Source organism: Entelurus aequoreus, linkage group LG05 (genome assembly GCF_033978785.1).
Source record: "Entelurus aequoreus isolate RoL-2023_Sb linkage group LG05, RoL_Eaeq_v1.1, whole genome shotgun sequence".
In the NCBI taxonomy this organism is placed as follows: domain Eukaryota; kingdom Metazoa; phylum Chordata; class Actinopteri; order Syngnathiformes; family Syngnathidae; genus Entelurus; species Entelurus aequoreus.
In genome coordinates, this window is record NC_084735.1 from 1728188 (window position 1) to 1742551 (window position 14364).

Consider the following 14364-nt stretch of genomic DNA (forward strand, 5'->3'; position numbering starts at 1 on the left):
AGTGATCCCGAAGACCTCAACGGTAGAACAGGCAGAAGATGGTAGCAGTGAGAAGCACCACAATGGCTGTAAAAGTGGACGAAGGCTAAGGGAGCACACCCTGACAGAAAAGCAAGCTGGTGGCAGCAAGCTTTGAGGCGGTTTCCCAAAAACCTGGATTGCTGCTTCCTGCAGTTGTAAGAAGATGCCGGTCGTCTAGGGTCTCCCTTGCCACTGGAACGATCTTCTTACAATCAAGGTAGTGGCGTTGGGAAAAGCGCACCCCTCATGCCACTCTAAAAACCATCATTGCGCAGGTATCTTCTTTACCTGAGTCTCCGACCTCAAAAGTCTGACGGCGATGGAGCGTCCAGTAACGGGGGCAGGTTTGAATGAACTGGAAGCTCTTAGCTGGAACTCTGCACGTCAGCGGCACAGGACAACGGTCGTTAGCAGCTGGGATTGAGTGGCAGCTGTTTCCGGCAGACTCCTGTGCGTCTGAGCAGCCCCTATTTAGGGACCGCACTGCTCACCCCAATTGGGGAAAGGCCTAGAAAAGGTGGCCTAAAGATTGCCCACTCAACACAGTACCCGGGCAGGAAACCGCACCTGTCGGGACATTCCATTACGCGGTCGAAATACAAAGATTTTACCATTTAGAATTGCAGCATGGAACATAAGGACACTCCTGTATGCCAGTCCGGACAGACCACAGCGCAGAAGAGCACTTGTTGCCAGCGAGCTAAAGCGCTACAATGTGGATGTGGCAGCACTCAGTGAGACCCGATTCCTCGAGGAAGGCTCACTCAATGAAGTAGGAGAGGGTTATACGTTCTTTTGGAAAGGATACCCCATGGGCGGACCACACCTTCACGGAGTTGGTTTTGCAATCAAGAACAGCCTTCTGCTCAAGCTCACAGAATCACCAGTGGGTGTCAGTGAAAGGCTCATGACTCTTCGCATCCCCCTTGCAAAATGCAGACATGTCACTTTGGTAAGTGCCTATGCACCAACTCTGCCATCCAATGATGAAGAGAAGGACTGCTTCTACCAGGCACTCGATGACATCCTCAGTCACATCCCGAGGAGTGACAAAATCATGTTGCTTGGTGATTTCAATGCAAGAGTCGGAAAGAACACGCAAAACTGGAATGGTGTGATCGGCGCCCACGGCATTGGAAAAGTCAACCCCAATGGCATGAGACTCCTTAGTCTCTGTGCGGAACACGATCTTACCATCACAAACACCATCTTCCAACAAAAGAACAAATATAAGGCATCTTGGATGCATCCCAGGTCCAAACACTGGCACCTGATCGACTATGCGATCGTGAGGAGGGCTGACCTCAAGGACGTGCTCATTACAAGAGCTATGCGAGGGGCAGACTGCTGGACCGACCACCGCATGATTCTGACAAAGGTCAGAATGCACGTTCGGCCCCTAACACGTCACGGTGCACCAAAGAGGAAAACACTCAACTGTGCCAGACTCTCCATCAGCGACACCCGTGACAACTTCCGTCGCTCCCTAGCTGAGAAGCTGGCAGACATTGAGCCGCTGATCACCTCAGAGTCTGGGATGGATGAGAAGTCGACCTCTCTATCCACCATCCTCTTTGACACTGCAGCCCAAGCCATTGGTTTTAAAACCAAGAAACACCAGGACTGGTTAGACCAGAATGCTGGAGAGATCTCCACCCTCCTGTACAGAATGCACAAGGCACACAGAGCCACCCTGAACAACCCACAATCCCAATTCCATAAAAAGCAATGGCAAGCCCTTCGTTCTGAGGCCCAAACAACTCTCAGAAAACTGCAAGATGAGTGGTGGATCTCAAAGGCCAATGAAATCCAGTCTCACGCTGATAGAAACGATATGCACAGTTTCTATGATGCAGTGAAAACCATCTACGGCCCCAGAAACTGCTCCCTGGCACCTGTTATATCTGCTGATGGAACATCTTTAATCAAGGATCAGGCTATGATAGTGGAGTGGTGGGCTGAGCATTTTAACACCGTGCTCAACCAGCCCACCCCAGTGGACCCAACTGTCCTTGCAGAGCTCCCTGAACATCCTAGCTTGCCAGATCTCGACCTCCCCCCAACCTTCAAAGAAATACTGCATGCAGTCAAAACCCTGAAAAACAATAAATCCCCTGGACCTGACAGCATCCCGGCTGAACTTCTCAAGGAAGGAGGCTACCTCTGTACACGGACACTGTATCTCTACATTTCAGAGGTGTGGAGACGAGAGTGTGTCCCGCAACAGTGGAAAGATGCCAACATTGTGACCATCTACAAGAACAAAGGAGACAAATCCATCTGCTCCAATAGTAGGGGTATCTCTCTGTTGGCCATTGCTGGAAAGGTCCTTACCAAGGTCATGCTCCGCAGACTCATCCCCGCAATATCAGAACGGGTCACCCCAGAGTCGCAGTGTGGTTTTCGGAAGGACAGGGGGACAGTTGACATGATCTTTGTGACACGTCAGCTCCAAGAGAAATGCCGGGAGCAGCACAAGGACTTGTTCATTGCCTTTGTCGACCTTTCAAAGGCATTTGACACAGTGAACAGGGACCTACTGTGGCAAGTCCTGAAGAGATTTGGGTGTCCACCCAAGTTTCTCACCATCCTTGCACAGTTCCATTCTGGGATGATGGCCTGAGTGGTAGTTGGAAGACACAGCTCAGAGCCCTTTGGTGTGAAAACTGGAGTGAAGCAGGGCTGTGTGCTGGCTCCAGTTCTCTTCAACATCTTCCTCGTCTGTGTCACAACACTGCTACGTAGGGAGATGGAGGAGCAGGCTGGAGTTACCATAGACTTCAGGCTTGATGGTAACCTGTTTAACATCAGGAGGCTACAGGCAACTACCAAGCTGACCTCAGAAACCATCATTGAACTGCAATACGCCGATGACTGTGCCCTGGTTGCCCATACACCACAGGCTCTGCAAAACATCCTCTCGGCAGCTGTAACTGCATATACCAGAATGGGACTGACGATCAACACCCAGAAGACAGAGGTACTCTGTCAGTCCAGTGCTGACCTCCCACAATACCCCACAATAACCCTCACAGCAGCAGGGCAACAGATGCTCACGGTGCCCACCTTCAAATACCTGGGGAGCATAATGTCTGACACCTGCTCAATGGATGACGAGATCCAGAACCGCCTCAAGCAAGCATCAGCATCTTTTGGTCGTCTAAGGAGAAGGGTTTTTCAGAATAGCAACCTCAAACTCCACACCAAAGTGCTGGTCTACAGAGCAGTATGCATCACTGCATTACTGTACGGACGGGAGGCATGGACTATCTACAGCCGCCATCTGAGAAGCCTGGAGACCTTCCATGTAAGATGTCTGCAGAAGATCCTTGGCATCACATGGAAGGACAGAGTGCCGCACACAGAAGTGCTGGAGAGGGCAGGCAGCTGCAGCGTGGAGTCCATCATGACCCAACATCAACTCAGGTGGTTGGGGCATGTCATCCGAATGCCCAGCCACAGACTCCCACGCAGAATCCTCTATGGTCAGTTACACCTTGGCCAACGCAGTGCTGGTGGGCAGAAGAAGCGGTTCAAAGACCAAATGAAGACCACACTGAAGAGATGCCACATCAACCCTCTTCACTGGAGGAACTTGCTTCCTGCCGAGACCTCTGGCGCTCCCACTCCTCACAGGGAGTGGATTATATAGAGGAACAGCGCACACAACACCGTGCAGCAAAGCGTGCGAAGAGGCATGCTCGCCAAGCCACCCCTGCTCCCCCAGCACCTCCTTCACATGCCCGGTCTGTAACCGCATCTGTGGATCCAGGATCGGACTGTCAAACATCAGCAGACTCACAAATAAAAGAGATGGTCATCATCGCATCGATGGACAACCATAAGCAAGTAAGCAATATATATATATATACACACACACTCACATATATATATATATATACACACGCACACACACACACACACATATATATATATATACACATACACACACATATATATATATATATATATATATATATATATATATATATATATATATATATATATATATATATATATATATATATATATATATATATTAGTCGTGGTCAAAAGTTTACATACACTTGTAAAGAACATAAAAGAACATAATGTCATGGCTGTCTTGAGTTTCCAATAATTACTACAACTCTTGTGTATATATATATATATATGTGTGTGTGTGTATATATACCTGTATATACATACATACATACACTAGGGGTGTGGGAAAAAATCGATTCGAATTCAAAACGCGATTCTCACGTTGTGCGATTCAGTATAAATTCTCATTTTTCAAAAATCGATTTTTTAAATTTATATATTTTTTCTTCTTTTTTAAATTAATGAATCCAACAAAACAATACACAGCAATACCATAACAATGCAATCCAATTCCAAAACCAAACCTGACCCAGCAACACTCAGAACTGCAATAAACAGAGCAATTGAGAGGAGACACAAACACGACACAGAACAAACCAAAAGTAGTGAAACAAAAATGAATATTATCAACAACAGTATAAATATTAGTTACAATTTCAACATAGCAGTGATTAAAAATCCCTCATTGACATTATCATTAGACATTTATTTTTAAAAAAAAGAAGAAAAAGAACAATAGTGTCACAGTGGCTTACACTTGCATCGCATCTCATAAGCTTGACAAAACACTGTGTCCAATATTTTCACAAAGATAAAATAAGTCATATTTTTGGTTCATTTAATAGCTAAAAGAAATGTACATTATTGCAATCAGTTGATAAAACATTGTCCTTTACAATTATAAAAGCTTTTTACAAAAATCTACTACTCTGCTTGCATGTCAGCAGACTGGGGTAGAGCCTGCTGAAATCCTATGTATTGAATGAATAGAGAATCCTTTTGAATCGAGAATCGTGTTGAATTGAAAAAAAATCGATTTTGAATCGAATAGTGACCCCAAGAATCGATATTGAATCGAATCGTGGGATACCCCAAGATTTGCAGCCCTAATATACACACTGTTTAGGAATCCAAAAAGATAGTGACTGTGCAGTTTTCCACATGGTTGGTGTGAAGACACCTGGTAAAAAGATAAAAATGGAATGTTAAAATTGATACAAAAACGTTCCTGAAGTTTAAAACCAGGAAGTGACTCCTTCAACTAGAACTCCTTGTTCAGAGCTGCTCTGTAAATGTTGATGTTGTGGTTGTGGTCGCGGTGCACGAGCTGCACGTCGAACCTCTCTGGGAGAAGTTCCTCAAAGAAGCGTGGCGTCTCGTGCTCCTTTCGCATCTTGGAAGACAGATAAAGCTGTGCCTTGTTCTTGCACAGGTGCACCAAGGTGTCCATCAGCAGCGGGTACGTCTCGGGAAGGTACACGATGTCTGCGCCCAGCACCAAGTCCCAGTCCGAGGGGAACTTCCTGTGGTCCTGGCCCCAGCGCAGGGGGAGGGCGGCGGGCGGGGAGGAAGGCCACCCGCTGGACGGCATGTTGGCCCAGATGTTGTCTTGCAGCTGTGGCACAGTCGCTGGCAGGTCTGTGAGGGTCACGTCTGCACCTGAACCACATCACACCAATAACAATGACTACCACTTGACTCTCCACACTTTTAAATCTGCAGCGCTAAGCCTTCTGGGTAATGTAGTATGTCAACATTTGGCAACACATCATCCTCACTTCCTGGTTATTTATTTCCCCTTTCTTCATCCACTTTAGGCAATTATTCATCAGATGTTCAGTTGCCTGTTAGAGATGTTGAAGTGTGATGATACGATGTCATTTACCCGCAGAAATTACCGCCCTTGATGGAACAAAGGTGGACAAACAAGGTAAAACCAACATGGAGAATGTCTGAAACTTGTAGACAAGAAGTCCTTTAATGGTGTTTTATTTTATAATTATGGGCCTGCTGCGATGCGAGCAGCCCATATTATTTTTCCTCATACTTCAACTTTTATTATTATAGTTCCGCACGTTTCTCTTACGATTAATACGAGACGGATCGGCAAACGAACCCCCACACGTTATACCATCGGAAAGGTCGTACTCGCGCCTACGGCGGTACTTTAAGTTGGCGACATTTCGTGTTACCACGGTGACGCTATTCACAAATTAAAAAAAAAAAATAGGCCAATTGAACGGGTACATACCCTTTTAATGGACGATTGCTCTGAGACAAACGCCAAAAAGACAAGATTACCTCCTCTTGTAGCTCAGCTGTGTATAACGTCTCATTTTGTTCACATACTTGTCTACTTTTCGACACAAAGCTGATAGCATGCTAACGTTAGCTTGCTAGCATGCTAACATGAACATATTTTTTTTTAGCTAAATTGGCTTCTGTTCACCCAAGAGTCAAATAACTTGGTACGTGACACTTGTTAACTGTTAGCATGCTAACTTTGCATGCTAGCCAGCTAATATTAGCATGCAAACTTTTTTTAAACTGTTTTTTCACTTTTTTCTCTACTTCGGCAGCCATACACCATACAGCCGTGTTACTTGATATGTGAGACATGCTAACTGTTAGCATGCCATCGTCAGCATATATCCTAAGTGTGTAACCATGGCAATGTTTTAGGCTAGCTCTATAGCTCATTTTGTACAGTTACACCTAAAACTCACGGATTCAGACACTCGGCACCATCTTAAAAGTACGGCGGCTTCCGACGTCCCCCGGCCAGGCCAGAGGTCCAGGGCACAGATAGCAGGCCCATCAAAATTTCTGCGGGAATTTTCTAGTAGTTGCTCTGCCATCTAGTCTCTGCAGTATAAAAGGAGTAAAACATCAGTGTTTGCCATCCAGTTTTTTGTTGAAATTCTGTGCTTGCTGAGGTTTGTAGTACACTTAAAAAATAACAAGTTCATAAAATCACAAGCTAATTCAATGTTATGGAAAGAAATAGTAAGCCTCAAAATATTGCAACTTTTGACGCCAATTCACACAAAAAAAGCCCACAAGATCCTGAAAGTAATTTAATAAGGTGTAATTCTGTTGGCAGTTTAATTATTTTTTTGAAGTAATTTCCCCAAAACTGGTGATTAATGAGAAAATGTGTTCACATAATAGGTTCGCTAGACGCTGCCTCCGGTGGTGCTAACAGAAAACTGCAGGTGTGAGTGGAAAAAGGTTGAAGCCCAGCTAAGAGAATTACCCTATTTTCTGGACTATAAGCCGCTACTTTTTTTTTTTTTTTTTTTACAAAACTTTGAACCCTGCAGCTTATAAAACCTTGTGGCTGATTTAGGGATTTTTCTTCGCCGACGGCCATAAAGTTTTCTATTCACTAAAGAGTTTTCATGCAACATCTACAGAGATGCTGAAAATGTGTGGTATTGTTTGTGTTAGGCCGCCATCTTTTGGACGAGCTCGCTCACTGCGGGTTGAACATGTACTTCCGTGTATTCATCTGGAAGCATAACCATCCATAGCGTTCCTACTTGTATGGTTTCTTCATTCATCGCTCCAAGCAACGTTTGTAAGTTTTACAATATAACTAAAACAATTCTTACTTACTAAGCCGTCCCATGTGTGTTGTCTGTAGGAGTGTTTTTCATGCATATTTGTATGTGCTATCGTAATGTAATCAAGCTAATGTCATTAGTATTAGCTAATATGTTAACACGTTTACGAGTGTCTGTGTTAGTATTATTAACTTACAATGGCATTTTTTTTCGTATTGTTTCAGTTTCACACATTCTTCATTAAATTCACCAAAACGTCACCGTGGAATTAATTGAGTCTGTTTAGCTGATTGGAGAGCTAGCTTGCACAGCAAGTTGGGTCCACGACGATGACTTCTGTTTTGTTTGATCAGCCGTTTTTACTGCCGTGTCACAGACACCGTTTGTAAACAATTAAGGTGTGTAAATAACTAATTTCACAACATATATATCTGCGATTTATAGTCCGGTGCGGCTAATATATGGAAACATTTTATTTTTTAAATTTAGTGGGTGCGGCTTAAATGTCAGTGCGCTCTATAGTCCGGAAGATACGCCACTATGTGCTATCTTTTCTGGACGATTTAGAAGTTATTGAGTCTGTTTAGCTGATTGGAGAGCTAGCTTGCACAGCAAGTGGGTCCACGACGATGACTTCTGTTTTGTTTGATCAGCCATTTTACTGCCGTGTTACAAACAATTAAGGTACGTAAATAAACATTTACAAAATATTTTGTATTGGTATATATCTGCAGATTAATTTATGGAAAAATATATCTTCTAAAATTTGATGGGTGTGGCCTAAATCCCGGAAAGTATCGTGGACCAGCATACCTAGGCGAGCAGCCACAATTCCAACCACACCAGTCCCCGCTCCAGCTCGATGACACGTTTCCCACACCACTCCATACGATGCTCCTCGAAGTAGTGACACAGATGTAGCGCCTGTGTGCACAAACAAACACGTATTAGGAATATCTGGCACAAAAATGCTGTCGCTGACGGTTTTTTTTCAAACTTGAAATGCGTATGCAACAAACAATGAAAACACTGGTTTATCATTGGGGCCGTAGCGAGGACAAAAGAGAATAATCACGTTTGTAAATATGTTTAAAATAATTGTACTCTGAAATACATGCACCTATAATTATATAATATCAATAGAAATGTAATATATCGTCAAGACCGTTACATTTTAGTTGATAAAATAAATCCATATACAAACCCTGTTTCCATATGAGTTGGGAATTGTGTTAGATGTAAATAAACGGAATACAATGATTTGCAAATCATTTTCAACCCATATTCAGTTGAATATGCTACAAAGACAACATATTTGATATTTAAACTGATAAACATTTTTCTTTTGCAAATAATCATTAACTTTAGAATTTGATGCCAGCAACACGTGACAAAGAAGTTGGGAAAGGTGGCAATAAATATTGATAAAGTTAAAGAGTGCTCATCAAACACTTATTTGGAACATCCCACAGGTGACCAGGCAAATTGGGAACATGTGGGTGCCATGATTGGGTATAAAAGTAGATTCCATGAAATGCTCAGTCATTCACAAACAAGGATGGGGCGAGGGTCACCACTTTGTCAACATATGCGTGAGCAAATTGTTGAACAGTTTAAGAAAAACTTTCTCAACCAGCTATTGCAAGGAATTTAGGGATTTCACCATCTACGCTCCGTAATATCATCAAAGGGTTCAGAGAATCTGGAGAAATCACTGCACGTAGCAGCTAAGCCCGTGACCTTCGATCCCTCAGGCTGTACTGCATCAACAAGCGACATCAGTGTGTAAAGGATATCACCACATGGGCTCAGGAACACTTCAGAAACCCACTGTCAGTAACTACAGTTGGTCGCTACATCTGTAAGTGCAAGTTAAAACTCTCCTATGCAAGGCGAAAACCGTTTATCAACAACACCCAGAAACGCCGTCGGCTTCGCTGGGCCTGAGCTCATCTAAGATGGACTGATACAAAGTGGAAAAGTGTTCTGTGGTCTGACGAGTCCACATTTCAAATTGTTTTTGGAAACTGTGGACGTCGTGTCCTCCGGACCAAAGAGGAAAAGAACCATCCGGATTGTTATAGGCGCAAAGTTGAAAAGCCAGCATCTGTGATGGTATGGGGGTGTATTAGTGCCAAGACATGGCTAACTTACACATCTGTGAAGGCTCCATTAATGCTGAAAGGTACATACAGGTTTTGGAGCAACATATGTTGCCATCCAAGCAACGTTACCATGGACGCCCCTGCTTATTTCAGCAATACAATGCCAAGCCACGTGTTATATACATATATATTAGGGCTGCAACTAACGATTAATTTGATAATCGATTAATCTGTCGATTATTACTTCGATTAATCGATTAATAATCGGATAAAAGAGAAAAACTACATTTCTATCCTTTCCAGTATTTTATTGGAAAAAAAACAGCATACTGGCACCATACTTATTTTGATTATTGTTTCTCAGCTGTTTGTACATGTTGCAGTTTATAAATAAAGGTTTATTTAAAAAAAATACAAAATAAAAATAAAAAGCCTCTGCGCATGCGCATAGCATAGATCCAACTAATCGGCAACTATTTTTATAATCGATTTTAATCGATTAGTTGTTGCAGCCCTAATATATATATATATATATACATATATATATATATACACATATATATATATAATATATATATATATATATATATATAAAACAAACTAAGTGCAAAGCTGTAGGCTCACACAATTTCAGTAAATAATTTTAATTTGGAAACAGTGTCATCGTTTTCACAGCTTTTTGGTTGTTAGAGTAGAGAGTGTTTTAACAAAGTTTTAATTCTTTTTTAAAGGCACAAAAAACAGGTAGGGTATTGACAAGCTTACATTTATGAATATAAAACTTAGCCAATAGTATAATGAGGTTGCAAAGGTAAAATTCCTTTTCAATTTTTTTTTCATACAGTGTAAATCCAAATAGCACATCTTTAAAACAAAGCACAAATTTGTCATGAATATTGTCCAGGATGAAGCGACAGATGCCTGCCATAGTGATCGTGTGCTTTCACCAGTCCAAAACAGGTGGCAAACAGTCTCTGGATGCATGGTACATAAGGTGCAGGTAACATCAATGTCCTCCTTGTATCTAACCATCACAGTTTTTACAGGCTAATAACCATGAATGATTTTAAAAGATATCTCTTTCACTTTGTTGGTAAGTAAATACCTTTTAGGAAGGGACCACGTTTTGACCAGCAGATGTCATTCACAACATTATTCCAGAGCGCAATTACATAGGAGACAGACACATAATCATTTTGGAACAAGCTGCAGATTTTTCTGTTATTTTTCTGATCAAAGCTAAGTTTCCCCACAGGAGTGTCAAGTGGATCATTCACAATTTTTACAGCAGAAAGAGGAGATGAGTAAGCCCTGTACAACGTAACAACACCTGTTGGAATGGCATCAAATATAATGGCAAATTATTTGGGAGTCACAGGGACCTTAAAATGGTGAGAAATTCTTGTTAATTAAAAAGTTCACTCACTAAAATAATATCATTCTTGAACCAATTGTTGAGGAAAAGAGATTTCCTTTTGTAACAAATGTCTTTATTGTTCCAAATGAAATATTTGGTACGTGAGAAATTGTGCTTGTATATAAGAGACCATGCCAGAAGGGCTTGTTTGTGGAAGTTTGAAAGAGCAACAGGAATCCTATCAATGTTGTAGTTACACAATAGCAAACATTTTAGGCCTCCAAGGTTAGAAAATACATGATGAGAAATTAAGTTCCAAATTGAGGTAGGGTCTTTCAAATAGTGTCTTATCCAATTAATCTTGAAGGTGTTGTTTAGTGTAGTGAAATCCAGAAAGTTTAGACCACCCTGATTGTAATTGTTCATTATAACAGATTTCTTAATATAATTAATTTTGTTTTTCCAAATAAAGTCAACAAGTATTTGTCAATAGTCTTACATATTTTTTGGTTAACATCTAAGGAAATAGCCGCATACGTAAGCCTGGAGATACCTTCTGCTTTGGAAAGCAAGGTTCTGCCTTTAAGGATAAATCTCTCTGTGGCCATTGGTTAAATCTTTTCTTAGTTTTTTCTACAATTGGAGTAAAGTTCAAGACCGATCTAGAACTTTTTAGTGAAGAGTATTCCTAGGTAATTAATACTCTCCTTAACTGGAATTATAGACATCATTTCACATCTCTTCACAGCCATTAGTTCACACTTATTCACATTCAGACGGAGACCAGAAGCCAAAGAGAATACATGAATCACATCCAAGGCAAGAGGAATTTGAGAAGAGTCCTTCAAAAAGAGTGTTGTCTCGTCAGCCAGTTGGCTGATAGTTATTTCTCTGTCTAGTATAGAGATCCCCTTTGAACGACTAGTTTTTTATATGAACCGATAACAATTGGGTGGCTAACAAAAATAAATATGGAGAAATGGACATCCCTGCCGTATCCACGTTTTAATTCGAACCTTGGAGATGTACCAGAACTTAGCTTTATCGAGCTATTACCATTGCAGTACAAAGTCTTGATTGTTTTGCGGAAAAAATTGCCGAAGCCAAATTTGTCAAGTGTCTTCAAGATAAATTCATGTTTGATCGAGTCAAAAGCTTTGTAGAAGTCCAGGAAAAGAAGAAAGCCTTCATCATTAATGACCTGTGGGTAATCCAGTATGTCAAGTACAAGCCTGAATTTATTCGATATGTGTCTCCCTCTCATAAATCCTGACTGTGTCTCATCAATTATGTCATCCAGAACCAATTTTAAACGTTTACCAAAAATAATAGCTACAATCTTATAGTCATTGTTTAGAAGGCTAATTGTACGCCAATTATCAATGATTAGTAAAGCTTTGTTTGGTTTGGGTATAAGGGTAATGAGGCCTTGTGTTAAAGTTGGAGGAAGGGTGTCCGTCTTGTTCATTATGACACCTGCTGTCTTATTCATTAAGACACCTGCTGAATGAAGGAAGCATTCTGAAGGTGAAAATGTGATGAAAAGTTGACACTCGCCAGTCGTCATCATGACAAATAATACAAATAGTACACACTGCCAGCAGCCAGGAAGCAGGAACATCCACTTTTAGGGGTAGGTTACACTTGTTTTCCATGATATTAATACTGTTAAATAGGATTACATTGTGATAGCCAACTGCATGTTAGGTCTATGCTATCGCTATGTGGCCCTTTGTTGTGAAAACTTCTCCACAAGCTGTAATGTTTTCCTTCAGAAACTATTAGGAACCTGATGATTGAATTTTGTTCAACAAGAAGTTATGTGTTGCTAGATGGTGCTTAAACAATATAGGTCGTTTTTGTTGTAGAGATCATAGAGATCTCTGTGAGAAAAACTTACAGATTTCTTCCATTCTGCAAGTTATACACGTAATATATTAAAAGTTGTTGAAAGTGCCTTGGTTTGTATGTACCTTGAGAATATGTCTGTATGTACATTGTTAAAAAAACAAACAAATAACAAATATGTCCTCGACGTCACTTGCATGCGCACTTCGATAAAGTGAAAACAAAGGAAGTTGAACGGGAGGAAGTCGCTACTACTACAAAATAAAATAAAAGTCGCAACACCTTAAAAAAATTAAATTAAAATCTATTAATAAAAATAGAGTTGTTACCTTTAGCCACCAAAAGTGGCGTACTCATATGGAAATAGAATTGTCTCACATCAACTTATATATATCAATATGATATTAATACATATGCATATATTAATAAATATACAAATGGGATATATAAATAAATAATTTGTATAAATAAATGCGTATTTGTAAATATATTTTTGTGATTTTAAAATGTATACAAATCCATCCATCCATCCATTTTCTACCGCTTGTCCCTTTTGGGGTCGCGTGGGTGCTGGAGCCTATCTCAGCTGCATTCAAATAAAATTTATAAATATAAAAATGTGACATACAAATAAATCAAGAATTTGTACAAACGTGTTTGTAAATATATTTTTTAGATTTGAATATAAATATGCTTGATTTTGTATTTGTATTGAATTTGCATATGTGGATCGCTTTTTTGCTTTTGTGTCGATGAGACATTCCTACCACAAACCAGATGCAAAAATAAATGTGACCTACACACTCCCCTGAACAACCAGCAGAGGGCACTGCAGCCAGAGCGGTCTGGGTCACAGAGCATTATATGCAAAATGCCCGGAGTTTTCTGCACAAAAACAATCCACGTCTTTACAGAGAGAACGCACAACGGGCCTGAGCTAGCTAACGTTAGCATTGTATTAGCTAATGCTAATTTATCCAGTTAATCTGAAAGACCGTGCTAGCTGCTTATTTTATTGTATCAATGCCGTTTAATGACCTTGTCCCGATGTATATACTGATCTCTTGTCAGTGCAATGTGTGTCAAATCATCCTCACATATCAATCGTCATATGACCCTCCCTAGTGTGCCTCTGATTGGCTCGCCAGTGTCTGACCATGTCTGTGACCCAGACCGCTCTGGCTACAGTGCCCTCTGCTGGTTGTTTAGGGGAGTGTGTAGGTCACATTTATTTGTGCATCTGGTTTGTGGTAGGAATGTCTCATCGACACAAAAGCAAAACAGCGATCCACATATGCAAATTCAATACAAAATTGAGCATATTTGTATTCAAATCTCAAAAATATATTTACAAATATACGTTTATTTATAAAATTCTTGATTTATTTGTATATCACATTTTTATATTTAGAGATTTTATTTGTATATATTTTCAAATCTCAAAAATATATTTACAAATACGTGTTTATTTATACAAATTATTTATTTGTGTATTTGTATATTTATTAATATATGCATATGTATTAATATCATATTGATATATATTAAATTTTCCTGAGGGAACTCCCCTGAAGGAATCAATAAAGTACTATCTATCTATCTA

At 40.6% G+C, this 14364-nt stretch overlaps 1 pseudogene; it reads right to left on the minus strand.

The window, feature by feature from the left end:
- Positions 1 to 4599: 4599 nt before the first annotated feature.
- Positions 4600 to 14364, minus strand: part of LOC133649513 (EEF1A lysine methyltransferase 3-like) — a 29415-nt pseudogene continuing 19650 nt past the window's right edge.